Source organism: Triticum aestivum, chromosome 7B (assembly GCF_018294505.1).
Source record: "Triticum aestivum cultivar Chinese Spring chromosome 7B, IWGSC CS RefSeq v2.1, whole genome shotgun sequence".
Taxonomy (NCBI): Eukaryota; Viridiplantae; Streptophyta; class Magnoliopsida; order Poales; family Poaceae; genus Triticum; species Triticum aestivum.
This window is the reverse complement of record NC_057813.1, coordinates 49251614-49265751: the sequence shown is the minus strand read 5'-3', so window position 1 is coordinate 49265751 and position 14138 is coordinate 49251614. Positions and strand designations below refer to the sequence as shown.

Below are 14138 nucleotides of genomic sequence, written 5' to 3'. Positions count from 1 at the left end.
TGGCCGGAGGCGAGGAAGACGGCCTCCCGCCGTCATCTGCTGGATGTGGGGTCCCTAGGGGGATGGCACGAGGTTGCCTGGGTGTCCGGATGGGCTTGGAGCTCCTTTTATAGGCGGTTGAGGCTGGTCCCGTGGCGGCCGGAGATAAGAGCAACGGTGAACCGCCGTTCTTTAGCTGTAGGGCGACGTGTCGAGGCTGGGGGTGGCGGCAGGGGCTAGCGGACGAGCGGGTACTGCTCCAAGGGCAAGCTGGCGAGCGCGGGTGGCTCGGGCGGTGCCGTCCAGGGCAGGAGCCTGCTGTGGCCGGCAGCTAGTGGCCACGGCCGACCTGACGGCGGCGCTGTGGAGCTCCAGGGGCGGCTCTGCGGCGAGGGAGGGGGCAGGCATGCTGGCTGTGAGTGCGGAAGGGCCAGAACGAGCGCGGGGAGGGGGCAGTGAGACGCGGCGGCTCGGTGCGTGCGCGTGTAAAACGTGCGCTCTGGGCGCGCCCAAAGCACGCATGCTGCATGTTCAGCAAAATGCCAAGGCATGCCAGAGGGCTCCAAAACACATGAGGGTTAGCAGGGTGGGGCTATAGGCTAGGGTAAAGCCATGGGACATGCTGGTTAGGCCATTAGGGTAACTACATAATGCAAGTCCAAAAGCATGCCAAAACTGGCCATGCTCCTAACCTGTTTGATGAAATGCCAAGTGCCTCTAGGCATCTCTTGGGGTGGCTAAAAACTCCAGACCAGTGTCTCTTCATGTGTAGGTGATGGTGGCAAGGTTAGTTTGTCAAAAACAAAAACTTGTTAGTGCAAGGTTTTGAGAAAACCAAATCTAGACAGGAACTAGAGGCTATCATTTCATGGACCAAAAATATCTCAATGGGTCCGTTCTCCTGGACTTAAGGGTTTTGTAGGGTGGACTATAAGCAGGAAAAAGAACCATGGCCAGTAGAGCAAAATAAAATGGGGTTGCAGTAGAAAATGCCAAACTGGATCAGAGAGCAAAAGAGGATGGTTTGCTCAAATTTTTCAAAGAACATCAATGGGTTTTTGCACAAAGTTGAATTATATACTCCTCCTGACCTCCCCTAATTTTGTGGATGTTTTGAAATAATATTTAAATAGGTTGTAGTGCAAAAGAGCAACTGGTCCAGATTTGAAAACTTGGGGTAAAACTCAAAATCTCCAAATGACTAAAGGATATTTTTGCATAAAAGTGATTTAGGAACATCACATGTCATCCCCAAATTTTGGTGAAAATTTTAAATGCTTGTATCAAATGGTTGCAGTGCAAAAGAGGCCCTAAAACTTATGAAAAATCATTTAAAAGAATAAAGCTCAGGAAAAACAATTATGCAAATAAATCCACTGATAAAAGAATTGTTTTTCTTGAGAGGGTATACAAGTCCAATAATATTTTTTTTGGAAAGTTTTGACTTTGGAGGAAAACTCCACAATATTAAAGAAAAGATTAGCTCTAAAGTCAAAAGATAATTTCCAGAAATAAAAATTTAATTTCCTGGGCAAATTTTAATAAACAAATCATGGTTAAAATTTTGGGGTGTTACAAGGCCACCTATGGTCTCCTTGCCCTTCTTCTGGGCCTTCTTCTCCAGCGCCTAATATTGTGCCGGAACCAGCATCTTGGTCAGCAAGGGGGGTAGCCTGGTCCTCGGGCAGTGGAGCCGGACATTTAATCTGCTCCGCTTTCTTTGTCCAGCCCTGTGAGAGTCAGAAAGTTCAATATACTCCTTGTATTTGCAAATAGAAGTTACCATAAAACTTACAGGAGTGGCTGGACGTGCGCAGTCAAGGCCGCGGTCTTTGATTGTCTCCGGCCACGACTTTTGACTCTTGAAAAGCAGCTTCCATATGTCTTCATACGCCGTGCCGAAGAACTGTTGCAGGGTCCGAGGACCGGCCGGATCGAATTCCCACATATGTTGAGTCCGGCGTTGACAAGGGAGAATCCAGCGAAAAAGCATCACCTGGATCACGCTGGCGAGGCTAGTGTTCTTGTTTATCGCACCCTTGACGCGGCTCTTCAGCGTCGTAACCTCGTCATGTGATTCCCAATCTAGGCCCTTATTGAGCCAAGATGTAAGCCGCATCGGGGGCCTAGATTTGAACTCCGGAGCAGCGGCCCATGTGGCATCACGGGGTTCCGTGATATAGAACCACCCCTGCTGCCATCCTTTGATGCTCTCCACAAAGGTCCCCTTTGGCCAGTTGACGTTGGGGAGCTTGCTCACGACGGCGTCGCCGCACTCCGCGTGTTGGCTCCCGACCACCTTCGGCTTCACATCGAAGACCTTGAGCCATAGGCCGAAGTGGGGAGGGACGCGGAGGAATGCCTCGCACACTATGATGAACTCCAAAAGGTTGAGGAAAGAATTTGGGGCTAGATCATGAAAATCTAGCCCATAGTAGAACATGAGACCGTGGATTAAAGGATGAAGGGGAAACCCTAGTGCGCGAAGGAAATGAGGTATGAACACTACCCTCTTGTTGGGCTCCGGGGTGGAAATGATCTGCTTTTTAGCAGGGAGCCGATGGACTATGTCCGTGGCCAGATACCCAGCCTCCTGGAGCTCCTTAATGTTCTCCTCTGTAACAGAGGAGGCCATCCATTTGCCCTGCGCTCTAGATCCGGACATGGCTAGGAGTGTTTGGTGGCGATGGAAAGGACTGAGACTTGGGCGCTGGAGCTCGAATGGCAGATAGGAAGAGGAGTAAGAAGGCGTGGGGTAAAAAGACAGATCTTTATCTTCTTATAAAGGCAGTGGATGTCAAGCGCCCCCTCACGAGACTTAAATCTCGCCTATTCCCAAGGGGAGGTGTGAACGACACGGTTGGATTATCCAAACCCCTGTTTATGAAAATCCTGTGATAAGGGGACACGATCTCTCTGCTTTGACAAGACGTGTCAATGGCCATGCCTCAAAATACGAAACGAGGTTGTGAAACGGTTCAGAATGCTAACAAGGCCAGGACATAATGCCTCGCCAGAAGAATCGCCTATGGACGTGACTTATTTTGTTTTGAATATTTTTGTCCTTACAACTTCAGGCTGTAATTGTTGAATAAGGCCGGATACAACTGTTTTGCGTGGAGGGTTGCGTTGAAGTATTTGGAGAAGGAACCTTCCTTGCAATGCCGAAGACAATCTGCGCACCGAATACATCATCACTGAAGCCCGATTCAGGGGCTATTGAGGGAGTCCTAGACTATGGGGTCCTCGGGGAGCCGGCCTATGTGACATGGGCCAGACTGATGGGTCGTGAAGATACAAGATAAAAGGACCTCCCCCGTGTCCGGATGGGGTTCTCCTTTGCGTGGATGGCAAGCTTGGCATTAGGATCATGTACCTTCCTTTCTCTATAACCGACTCTATACAACCCTAGATCCCTTCGGTGTCTATATAAACCAGAGGGCTTAGTACATAGGCAAGAACATAATCATACATGCTAGACATCTAGGGTTTAGCCATTACGATCTCGGGGTAGATCAACTTTTGTAACCCTTATACTCATCAAAGTCAATCAAGTAGGAAGTAGGGTATTACCTCCATTAAGAGGGCCCGAACCTGGGCAAACATCGTGTCCCCTGCCTCCTTGTTACCTTTTATCCTCAGACGCACAGTTAGGGACCCCCTACCCGAGATCTGCCGGTTTTGACACCGACATGCATAATCTCATAGTCAAAGGAATATGTATATGTCATGAAGAAAGCAATAGCAATAAAACTTAACGATCATTATGCTAAGCTAACTGATGGGTCTTTTCCATCACATCATTATCCTAATGATGTGATCCCGTTCATCAAATGACAACACATGTCTATGGTTGGGAAACTTAACCATCTTTGATTAACGAGCTAGTCTAGTAGAGGCTTACTAGGGACACTGTGATTTGTCTATGTGTCCACACATGTATCAAGTTTCCAGCTAATACAATTCTAGCATGAATAATAAACATTTATCATGATATAAGGAAATACAAAATAACAACTTTATTATTGCATCTAGGGCATATTTCCTTCAGTTTGGGCACCCTAGTGCTTGTGCCTCTTGGGTGCTTGGGCGCTCTAGATGGTTGATGGTATCGCGGAGCTCAACCATCGTGGTGGAATGCTCCGGGCAAGCGTCGTGGGTCTCCAATTAAGTTGTGGAGATTTCCCCGAGCATTTTGTACGGGTTCGGTGACTTCCCTCAAGGGTCGCCATTTGTACAGTTTCAGTGACCGCCCTCAGGGGTCCCTTAGTGGAATCACAACATCTTGCATTCCGCAAGGGCGTGAGGAGATTACAGTGGCCCTAGTGGCATTTTGGGGAGCATTGTGCCTCCACTCTGCTCCAAACAGAGATTAGCATCCGAGAGGGTGTGAACTTCGGGAAACATCATCATCTCCGTGTGCCTCAGTTATCTCTTACCCGAGCCCTTCACTTATGCATTTTACTTTGTGATAGCCATAGTATTTCATGTTATATATCTTGCAATGGATTAGTTGTTTATCTTGCTTAGCATAACTTGTTGGTGCGCATAGGTGAGGCTAGTTGATTTAGGTTTTGTGCTTGACAAATGCTACTTTTGTTTCGCATTTGTTCAAATCTAAACCATAATTGTTTTAAAGCCCTTATTCACCCCCTAGGCGACATCCACAATCTTTCAGGAACACTTACTCGAACTGAGGGAATCTTCAAAGCTGACCCGCAAATAGCTCCCGTATATGTCCATTTTAACGTCCGGAGGTGGTCCACAGAAATGATGCGGGAGAGAGCCATCCAACACTTTTCACAAACTAATCCTTATTTGTCTAGTTGGAAGGAGAGAGAGAGATGGGACCATGCATGTGTGGAGAGAAAAAAGAGAGGAGGACCATGTGGTAGCTTTTTGTTGGTCAAGTGGATGCTTGGACACCGGTATAGCTCCCCCACGTTTGTCTCGGATTTGTTGGAAAACAAACGTCTGGACCACTTCACCGGACTAATTGGAGTCCTCATTGGATGATGAAAGTTGACACAAACGATCCGGGCACCACAATCCGAACATATACCAGAGCTTTGAATGTCTCCTTTGAAGATGCCTTGAAACCCTAAACCCAACTCGACAGCGACATACTCCCTCCATCTCATAATATAAAAACATTTTTCAAACTAACAGTTTGAAAAATGTTTTTTTTTGCAAGAAAACTTTCGATCTATTCATCTTCAATCATGACAGTACAACGAAACCCAAAAATAATGAAAATGATATCCAGTTCCGTAGACCACCTAGCGACGACTACAAGCACTGAAGCGAGCCGAAGGCGCACCGCCGTCATCACCCCTCCTTCACCGAAATCGCAAGTTGTTGTACTAGACAGTCGGGAAGTCGTCTTGCTAAGACCCCATAGGACCAGCGCACCAGAACAGTAACCGCTGCCAATGAAGAATAATGTAGATCGAAAGGATCCGACCCGAAGACACACGAAAATAGATGAACAACCATATCCGAGAAAATCCACAGAGGATAAATCCGTCGGAGACACACCTACACACGCCCACCAATAATGCTAGACACACCACCGGAATGGGGCTAGGCAAGGAGACCTTTATTCCGGGGTTGTTTGGTTCCTAGCCACATACTGCCACACTTTACCACACCTAACCTTAGGCAAGTTTGACCAAGTTAAGTAGGTGTTTGGTTCTATGCACACCTAAGGCAAGGATTTTTTTATGAGAAGTGAACCCCACATGTCATAGACACAAAAAGTGTGGCAAGATTCCCTTAGGCAAGCCAAAATGTGGCTAACAATTTGAGCAACTCAACTAAGTCAAGTGTGGCAAAAATCATGTGGCAATATATGGCAAAGATAGTCACAATCCAAACAGCCCCTCCATCTTCAGGGAGCCGTCGCCGTCTCGCCTTCCTGAACAGAACATAAACCCTATCAAATCTCAAAGGAATGACTAACAACGAAGCCCTTCCGCCGGCTCTTACCAGGATCCACTGCGCCCTCATGACCTTAGGTCCACCGGGGCTCAGACCATTTGTCTCGTTCCGCAGCATAAATCACTTGGAGGGACAACAAGTCACCTCTTAGTAAAAAAATTGCACACGTGAATGATTTCATTTGGCGAGAAATCTGGCAGAAGCAGCGTCACTTCTTATATATCTCTTATCTCTTGTATTATGGGATAGAGAGAATAGCACGAAGAATTCCTTTTCGAAACTACTTTACGCACGAAAGTCGTTGCACAACCCTTGCTCGATGACTGATCCAAAGATGCTAATCCACGCATCAGACTCGTTCAAAGGCTGAGTTGACTGATCTTGCGTAAATCGTCCAGAGAGTGCCGTGTGTGTAGCACTTCCCATTCCTTTTTATCGTTCTTCCACGCTTGGTGCTAAGCTTATCTCGTCCTCGCGAAACGACGGACGAGTAAAGCATATAGTGTTAGACAAAAAGGAAAAACTCCAGCAAGAGCATCTATAGCCGGGCACCTCAAATTCTCCTCAAACATCTAAGCGGTTCGCCGGTCATTGACCGGTCACGAAAATCTGATCCAGATGGACGCCTCGAACGGGCCTCAAACGCCTGGGCTGACCGATGCCTCTTATATCCAGCCCAAATATAGGGTGAATATGGGCGCCCGGGCACGCCCGCCACGTCGAACCCGGCCCACGCTGGCCCATCCGATCCCACATATATTTCTTCCCATCCGCTCGCCGGACCAAACCCTAACCACTTCACTCCACTCCTGTCCGTCGCCCAAGTTTGTCTTCGGCGCCGCCTGACAATCTCCGACATGCGGTCAGCGGACCCAAGTCCTTCACTTCCAGATCTGTCGGCCCCGAGCTCATCCCACGCGGCTTCAAAGAGGAGATGTAGATCCGGCTTGCGCTCCACCGCTCTCAGGAGGAGACCCGTGCACGGTAGCGCTCAGACTGCTTCTGTTGGGAATCCATTGCGTCCGCCCAAATGGTGCATGGATCCAGTGCTAGGGCAGCCATCGATGCCTCATCGGAGGCGGTGCAATCCGTTTGGCGTCCGAATGCGGTGGCGGACGCGCAACCCCTCTGTTGGCGCGCCGAGGCCATGGACGCACCGTGGGCGTCGTCCAACGCAAACTTGGTGTGGCGTGCCCGTCGTGCGCGGCAGCGGGCACGGGAGGCGGCGGCAGCGCTCGCAGTGGTGGACGTCGGCGAGGCGGAGTCGGCTCATCTCACGACGGATCCATCATCAATCTAACGCCCACCCAACGGGTTCCGAGCTCCGACGAGGAAGAGTAGGGCATGAGAGACGGCGGCGCCTTGAGTCCCGTGAGCCGGCTTGTGTCCCATACCCTACTTTATCTTGCCGGCACGCGGACCAACACTCCTGGGAGTGCAGCAGGCCGCCGGACATGGCCACGGCGACCGGAGAAGCTCCGCTTAAAGATTGCTACGGTGCATGCAATAATATGAATTTGAGGTTTCTTTTTTGAGGAATTGGCAGCTTGTACCGCCTATATATTAAGGAGTAAACAAAAATACAGAGGTTGCATTACAGAGCCGGGTTTTAAGGTGACTCCCACCGAAATAAAAAGAGGATTTAATCTGGCTCCGGTTCTGGGCTATTCTCAACATCAGAAAGCCAATGAGCAGAGAGAGTTGGATGAAGAATGTCCTGTTTGATGAGCTGTAGGATAGCAGACTCGTGTAACGCCTTGTGCTCGAATACACAGCGATTCCTTTCCTCCATATGTTCCATGTTGTGTATATTGCAGCTGTTTTGGCCCGCGGACTTAGTCGGGAGGGGTAGTCATTCCACCACAAGAGGATGGAGGTTGCAGGCTGCGCCGGCGGAATGAGCATGGGAATATCCAGATCTCCAGCTACCAGGAACCATATTGATCTAGCGTAGGGGCTGTTCAGGATGAGGTGAAAGGGTGTCTTGTCATGTGGTATTCGGATGTGGATTGCATTATTTAAGATGTCACCGGTTAGTGTCCGCGGACGCGCTAGATTTACCCATCACGGGTGTAGGGACCGGATTTGTCCATAGTCGATGTAGATGCTCTAAGCTTTATCTATCTACTATCTCGTCCATTCCAATGACCCACGCTCCCACGTAAAAATGACTTTCTCCGGTTGCGCTTTTCCACGCCGATCGATAGCTAGCCACTCGTGCAACTTTCTCACCGTCGCCTCGGTGAATTTAAATGGCGCGCGCGAGGTCGACGACAAACTAAGCCTCCTTTACGAACGAGCGAGGAGGGCCAAACACGCAAGCATAACTAGACAAGATTGAGAAGCACGTACGGCCGGCCACATAGAGGGAAAGCTTACCACAGTTCTGGTTGACAATGAGATTAAACCATCAACTAATGTAAAGCGACCGCACTAGGTCCAATAATGGCGGGAGAAGAGGCTGCCACTGGCTGATGATCCATGTGGCCATGTCACACCCTGACGAATGTGGGCACCTTCTCCAAAATGTTCGCATCAATTTCGTTTTTCTTTGCCATGATTTTCATGAATGTCATATGGTCATAAAATTTTGCAAGCCAACAAACATTTTGTCAACGTTTCACATAAAAATAATTCAGAATTTTCTAAATTGGACTTCCATTTTTTTACGATTTTACTGTTCACGTGAGCTCACATGAGCTCGGGGTGTAGAACAGCCGCGTCCGCATCTTCTTCGTTTCTTGTCTGAGATTTTCTTTAACAAAAGTGAACAGCTGATGAAGTGTTGTCGTGTCCCTTGAAAGAGAAGAGTAGTTTTTCTTGAGAAATTTTCTACTATAGGACAAAAGGCGAGTTTAGGTGCTCACTCGCAATGGGTCTAGGAACCACAGGGCCTTACTGAATCGGATCTCGGGAGTCACAAGACCAAAGGTGCCACATCGGATTATGCTAAAATTCACGTTGATGCAGCGGCGAGGCCAGGCAGGGGGAGGGGGGGGGGGGGGGTTCGGCGTCGGCAGTGTGTAGATACAATAATGGAAATTATGTTGCCAGTTCGTCTCTAGTCATTGTTTGTGTTAGCGATCCAGTGGCGTTGGAGGCAATGGCATGCTAAGAGGCTCTATCACTAGCAACAGATCTTCACCTTCATAACTCTTTGTTATTGCATGTGATTCAGAACAAGTTGTGGGAGACATCAAACAAGGCAGCCAAGGCAGGCCAGGGAGCACTCATCAGTGAGATCAATACCAGAGAAACTTATTTTAGTTTTATCTTTATTTTTTAGGGTCATGAAGTCAATGCTGACGCGCACAGCTTAGCAAGATTTTCTCTTACTTGCTCCGGGTCGTCATGTTTGATTTGGCCAAGACAAATTGTATCCTACTAGTTGTGGTTTTTGATCAATAAAGTTGGCTTTACCCCTCAAAAAAAGTTGTGGGTGTAGGAAGCGAAAATATAACAGATATTTGCATTTTGTCCGGCACAGAGAGTTTAGCAAGATAAACGGGGAGGAGGCTGGTACATAATAGGACGATAGAGCAACCAAAATACATACTTACCTAGACGGGGTCAATGAATGATCAATAATGCTCATGGCCTAGATTGATATCTCACATTGCACATAGTGAGCATGTCGGTCCATCATGTCCTTTTCGTGGGAGAGTGAACGTCATAGAGGGGCAACTGTCCGCCCGATCCCTACAAACTATTTAATTTTATTGCAATTTTGATGCCATGTGTAGTATTTTTTTCCTTTTTTGAAATAGAGGCATAGATTTGACTCATTCATTAATTAAGAAGGGAATATAATTTGGTTTACACATGCATATGACGACATATGGCCCCCAACATTATATTATGTCGTTTCTTGGCTTCCTCGGTTATCCAAAGTTTCACTTGAAGTTTGATGTAGTTGAGAACGATTGAAGGAGGGGCCCTCTCATGACAAAAGACAAGGGCATTCCGTTCATTCCAAACGGTCCAAGAAATAAGCATTGTGAAGGAGGCCATGTTCTTCCTATTGGGGACGCACTCGGCAGATAGATTGACCCACCACTCCACAAGGGAATGCTCCAAGTGCCAAGATGTAGTATCAGTGGCCCCAAGGTGAAGCCACTCATTTGGAAAAATTCAATAGCATAATAGTGAAGCAACACTCAAAGAAAAGGTGCATTCCAGATTCTTGTTCCCTCTTATGGAGGGCAAAGACCAGCGTTAGGCAACCCATGCTTGGTCAATCTATCGGTGGTTCAAATTCTTTCTTGAATGGCTAGCCAAGGAAAAAAAGACAACAAAGCCTTCCAATCGTGTGCTCCAAAAGAGTCAATGATCCCCAAAAATTGCACCGCGTGAGCTGAGGCCATTGAGTAAATTCCATTAGCCGTGTGCTTCCACACAATGTCGCATGCTCCTCAATGTGGGAATGTCGAAGAAGCTTCCAAAGGGTGATGCATTCCTAAATGTGAGCCGTGGAGAGGTGGGTCGTTATCTTGACTCTAAAGACCCAAACATGCAATGTCCCTGGGCTTCCTCTCGTGCACCCATGGTGCATCCCATAGATGAGTCTTCGTGTCATTCCCACCGAAGCAATTGCCCAACCAGTACTAACTTGACTTCTTCCGAAGCAATTGCCAAACCTTTTATACGAATGACAAACGGGCACAGGATGCAAAGCTTGAGGTGACCGTTCTCCACATTATGTATAAGCTCTATGTCGTCCATTGCAACATCTCCACACCCGACAGCGTCGTCACCTACCTAGCCATCAGTGTAACTTTCCCACCGTCACCTAGGTGAATTAAGTTGTCAAAAAAATCTCAAGCACAAATGATTCAGTGACCTCTCGCGACTAGGCTCGTCACCTCCAAAACTAGACGTAAAACATTAGTAGTACTTTTGGGAAGTACAAAGTAAAGCACCGCGGTATGATTTCAATAGTTGTCGGGAGGAGGCTGCCATTGCCTGATGATCCATGCACGTGCCCTGTCAACCGCATGGGCTCCTTCTTCATTATTCTTTCTGAGATTAACTAAAGTGGAGAACTGGTCTAGTACTTTGGAGTCCTTTCAAAAAGAAGATCTGGATAGTTTCTAGGAAAAAAGTGAGATTAGGTGCTAACGAGGGCGCTACCTTGGGCCGGCCCAGATGTGGGACACGCCTCCCTTTTTTTTGTTTCTTTTTGGCTTTTCGTTTACTTTTTTATTTTTTTTTATTTTTTGCTTCTTTTTAAAAAAATTGTGATTTAAAAACTTTAGAATTTCAAGCAATGTTCACTAAATGCACAAAAAAGTTTGTGAATTTAAAAAAATGTTTGAGAATTCAAAAAATGGACACAATTTATTCAAAGGAGCTTTTTAAATTTTGATTGAACATTTTTCAATTTTGATGACCTTTTTGTATTTTGATGAACAAAATTTGAATTTTTGATCATTTTTCTTAATTTCAATTGATTTTTTTGTATTTAATGAAACAAAATTTAAATTTAGTGAACATTTTTCTTGAATATGATGAACAACTTTTGTATTCGAGAACATATTCAAATTTGATGAATATTTTATATTTCAATGATTTTGTTTTGAATTTGATGATATTTTTTCAATTTGAGAACATTTTTTAAGTTTGATGATTTTTTTTAGAAATTCAGGAAAAAAAATTTGATTTTGATGAATTTTTTGGTTTAATTTAAAAAATGTTCACCAATTTCATAAAAATGGTCCGAGATTTAGAAAATACTTGTGAATTTGGGAAAACGGAAATGAAAACACGAAAAAGAAAAATGAAAATTAATAAAGAAAGGAAAAATAAAATTAATAAAGAAATAAACAAGAAAATTAATAAAGAAGGGAAAAGTCTGAAAGAAAAAACACGAAAAAACCCCGGAAACAGGCAAGATTGGCCGGCCAAATGTTCGCAGTGGGAAGCGCAGGGTTGTGCGCGCGGTCGCGGGTGGTCCTATGCGCCGCATTTTGCGGCAAACAGTTGCAGTTTCGCATAGTCGTGTCTCTGCCTGGGCCGGCCCTAGAAGGAAACGATCCGAAGCGAATCATGCAGTAGCTAAAAAATTAATCAGCAGTCGCAAGGGATCGAACACAGGATCTCAATCAACAGTCCACGAAGTACTATCGACTGAACTAATGCAGGTCATTGAAAATAAAGCAACGTAAACCATTAAGAAGCAACATAAGCCAGTCCGACATATTTTAAGAATTTCAAACGATCTTTTTGAAAAAAAATCCGAGTGTTTTATGAAACACAAACATTTCTCAACTTTTTCAAAGAATTTTTGACCAACGAAAACATTTTCAAAAACAGGAACTTTTCAGAATTTCCGATTTTTTTTGGAAATTGGAACATTTTATGAAATTCCAAAACATATCTTAATTTGTGAACATTTTTCGAAAAATGAACATTTATTGAATTGGTGAACACATTTGGAAAACAGGAACAATTTATAAAATTCCCAGATGTTTTCGAATATGTGAACAAAATTGAAAAATATGAAATTATTCTGAATTTGTGAACAAATTTCGAAAATGGGAACATTTTTCGAATTTTGTGAATATTTTTTCGAAAATGAACATTTATTGAATTGGTGAACAAATTTGGAAAACAGGAACATTTTCTGAAGTTCCAAGATTTTTTTGAATATGTGAACAAAATTGAAAAATGTGAAAGTTTTTCTTAATTTGCGAACAAATTTTGAAAACGGGAACATTTTTTGAATTTTCTGAACATCTATTGAATTTGTGAACACATTTGGTAGCAGAAACATTTTCTAAAATTCTGAAATATTCAATTAAATATAAAAAAATCGAAAAGAAAAGAGCAAGAAGAAAGAAAATAGAAAAAAAAAGAAACAGAAAAAGACAGAGAAAAAACAAAAAAGGAAAGATTAATAAAAAAAACTAAAAAGAAATATAAAAAGAAAAAATCTGTTCAGGAAGCTTCTAGAAGGTTTCCAAAACCGTATAAAACTGGCAAGGAACTTTATAGAAGGTTCCCAAAACCGGTTGTTACATTAACAGGCCGGCCCACCCTGAGCGCTCGGTTGATAGAGCCTGTGCGGAAGCCCGACTATTTGCCGCTCCGCAGAGAGCGGCAAATAGGGTTTTCCCGCGGTCGCTACCTAGCGACCTGCGCAGCAAATAGGATCCCCGCTATGGGCTAGCGGTGGGCATATGCAAATTGGCTGATGTAGCCCCTGGCAGTTCTAATGGGCCATGGTCCAGGAGTGGCATACACAAATAGGCCGATGTACCAACTGGGCCTTTCTGAAACGGACAAGGTAGGAAATACATAAGCCGTCATTTGAGTTTGAGGATGCTAACAGGGCGTTTAGTCCCACAACGAAATTTGTGAAGATTAATGTGGAGGAGGCGGGTATATAATAGGAGGGCAAGGCAACTCTGGATCTTAGTTAACTGGACAGGGTCTATGGATGATCAATAAGACTCATGGCCTAGACCGATGGCTCACATTGCATGTAGTGAGCATGTCGGTCTATCGTCTCTTTTTTGTTGAAAAATGAATGTCATAATTAGTGTTAGAGCCTTAGAGGGGTACACGCTCGCGCGACCACTATCAAAGTTTTACTCTAAACTTTGTATTTTATACTTCTAAAACCTTTAGATTTTATGCTTCTATACAAACTTTATCCTTTTATTATTATATATATCCTTTAGTGATCTAGAACGTCTTATATTTGTTTAGAGGGAGTACTTTCAGTTTCCATGTTCTTCTGTTTAGAAACTCTTTTATGAGAGTTATAAGTGCCGGCTGATGGTTGTACCATCTAATGTAACTGAGTTCAAGTTTCGAAGCAGGAAGACCAGCAAGTGCTTATCTTGAGGTTACGGCAAGATCGCCCGAGCTGAATTATATAGAACCATAGTTAACAAATGCCCAAGTCAAACATCACTTGGATTATACTGGTCCAATTGCGATTAGAGAAAGCCCGCACAGCTGCAATGCGTGCTGTTTAATCGAATTGAGCGGCAAGTAGCTGGATTCCAGTTTGTCTTCAATGGTTCGACGACCTTAATTATCATGCAGGTCGATGATATATACACCTCTAGCGCGCTGACGCTTCCTCCCAAGTCCCAAGTCCCAACTCCCAAAGTCTAGCTGTTACTTCAGTTCAGACTTCAGAGACGTCGCCGGGATGGACCGCAGAGTGCTCTTCGCCTGGATGCTCGTCGCTGGGGTCGTCGTGCTCTCCT

At 45.2% G+C, this 14138-nt stretch overlaps 1 non-coding gene and 1 pseudogene across 1 annotated transcript; both read left to right on the top strand.

Annotated features, from left to right (window-relative positions):
* Nucleotides 1-9471: 9471 nt before the first annotated feature.
* Nucleotides 9472-9622, top strand: LOC123163244 (uncharacterized; annotated as a pseudogene).
* A 3710-nt stretch (nt 9623-13332) lies between these two features.
* Nucleotides 13333-13501, top strand: LOC123163246 (U1 spliceosomal RNA). Its single transcript, XR_006481809.1, has one exon. It is a non-coding gene; the product is annotated as a U1 spliceosomal RNA (small nuclear RNA).
* The last annotated feature ends 637 nt before the right edge of the window (nt 13502-14138 follow it).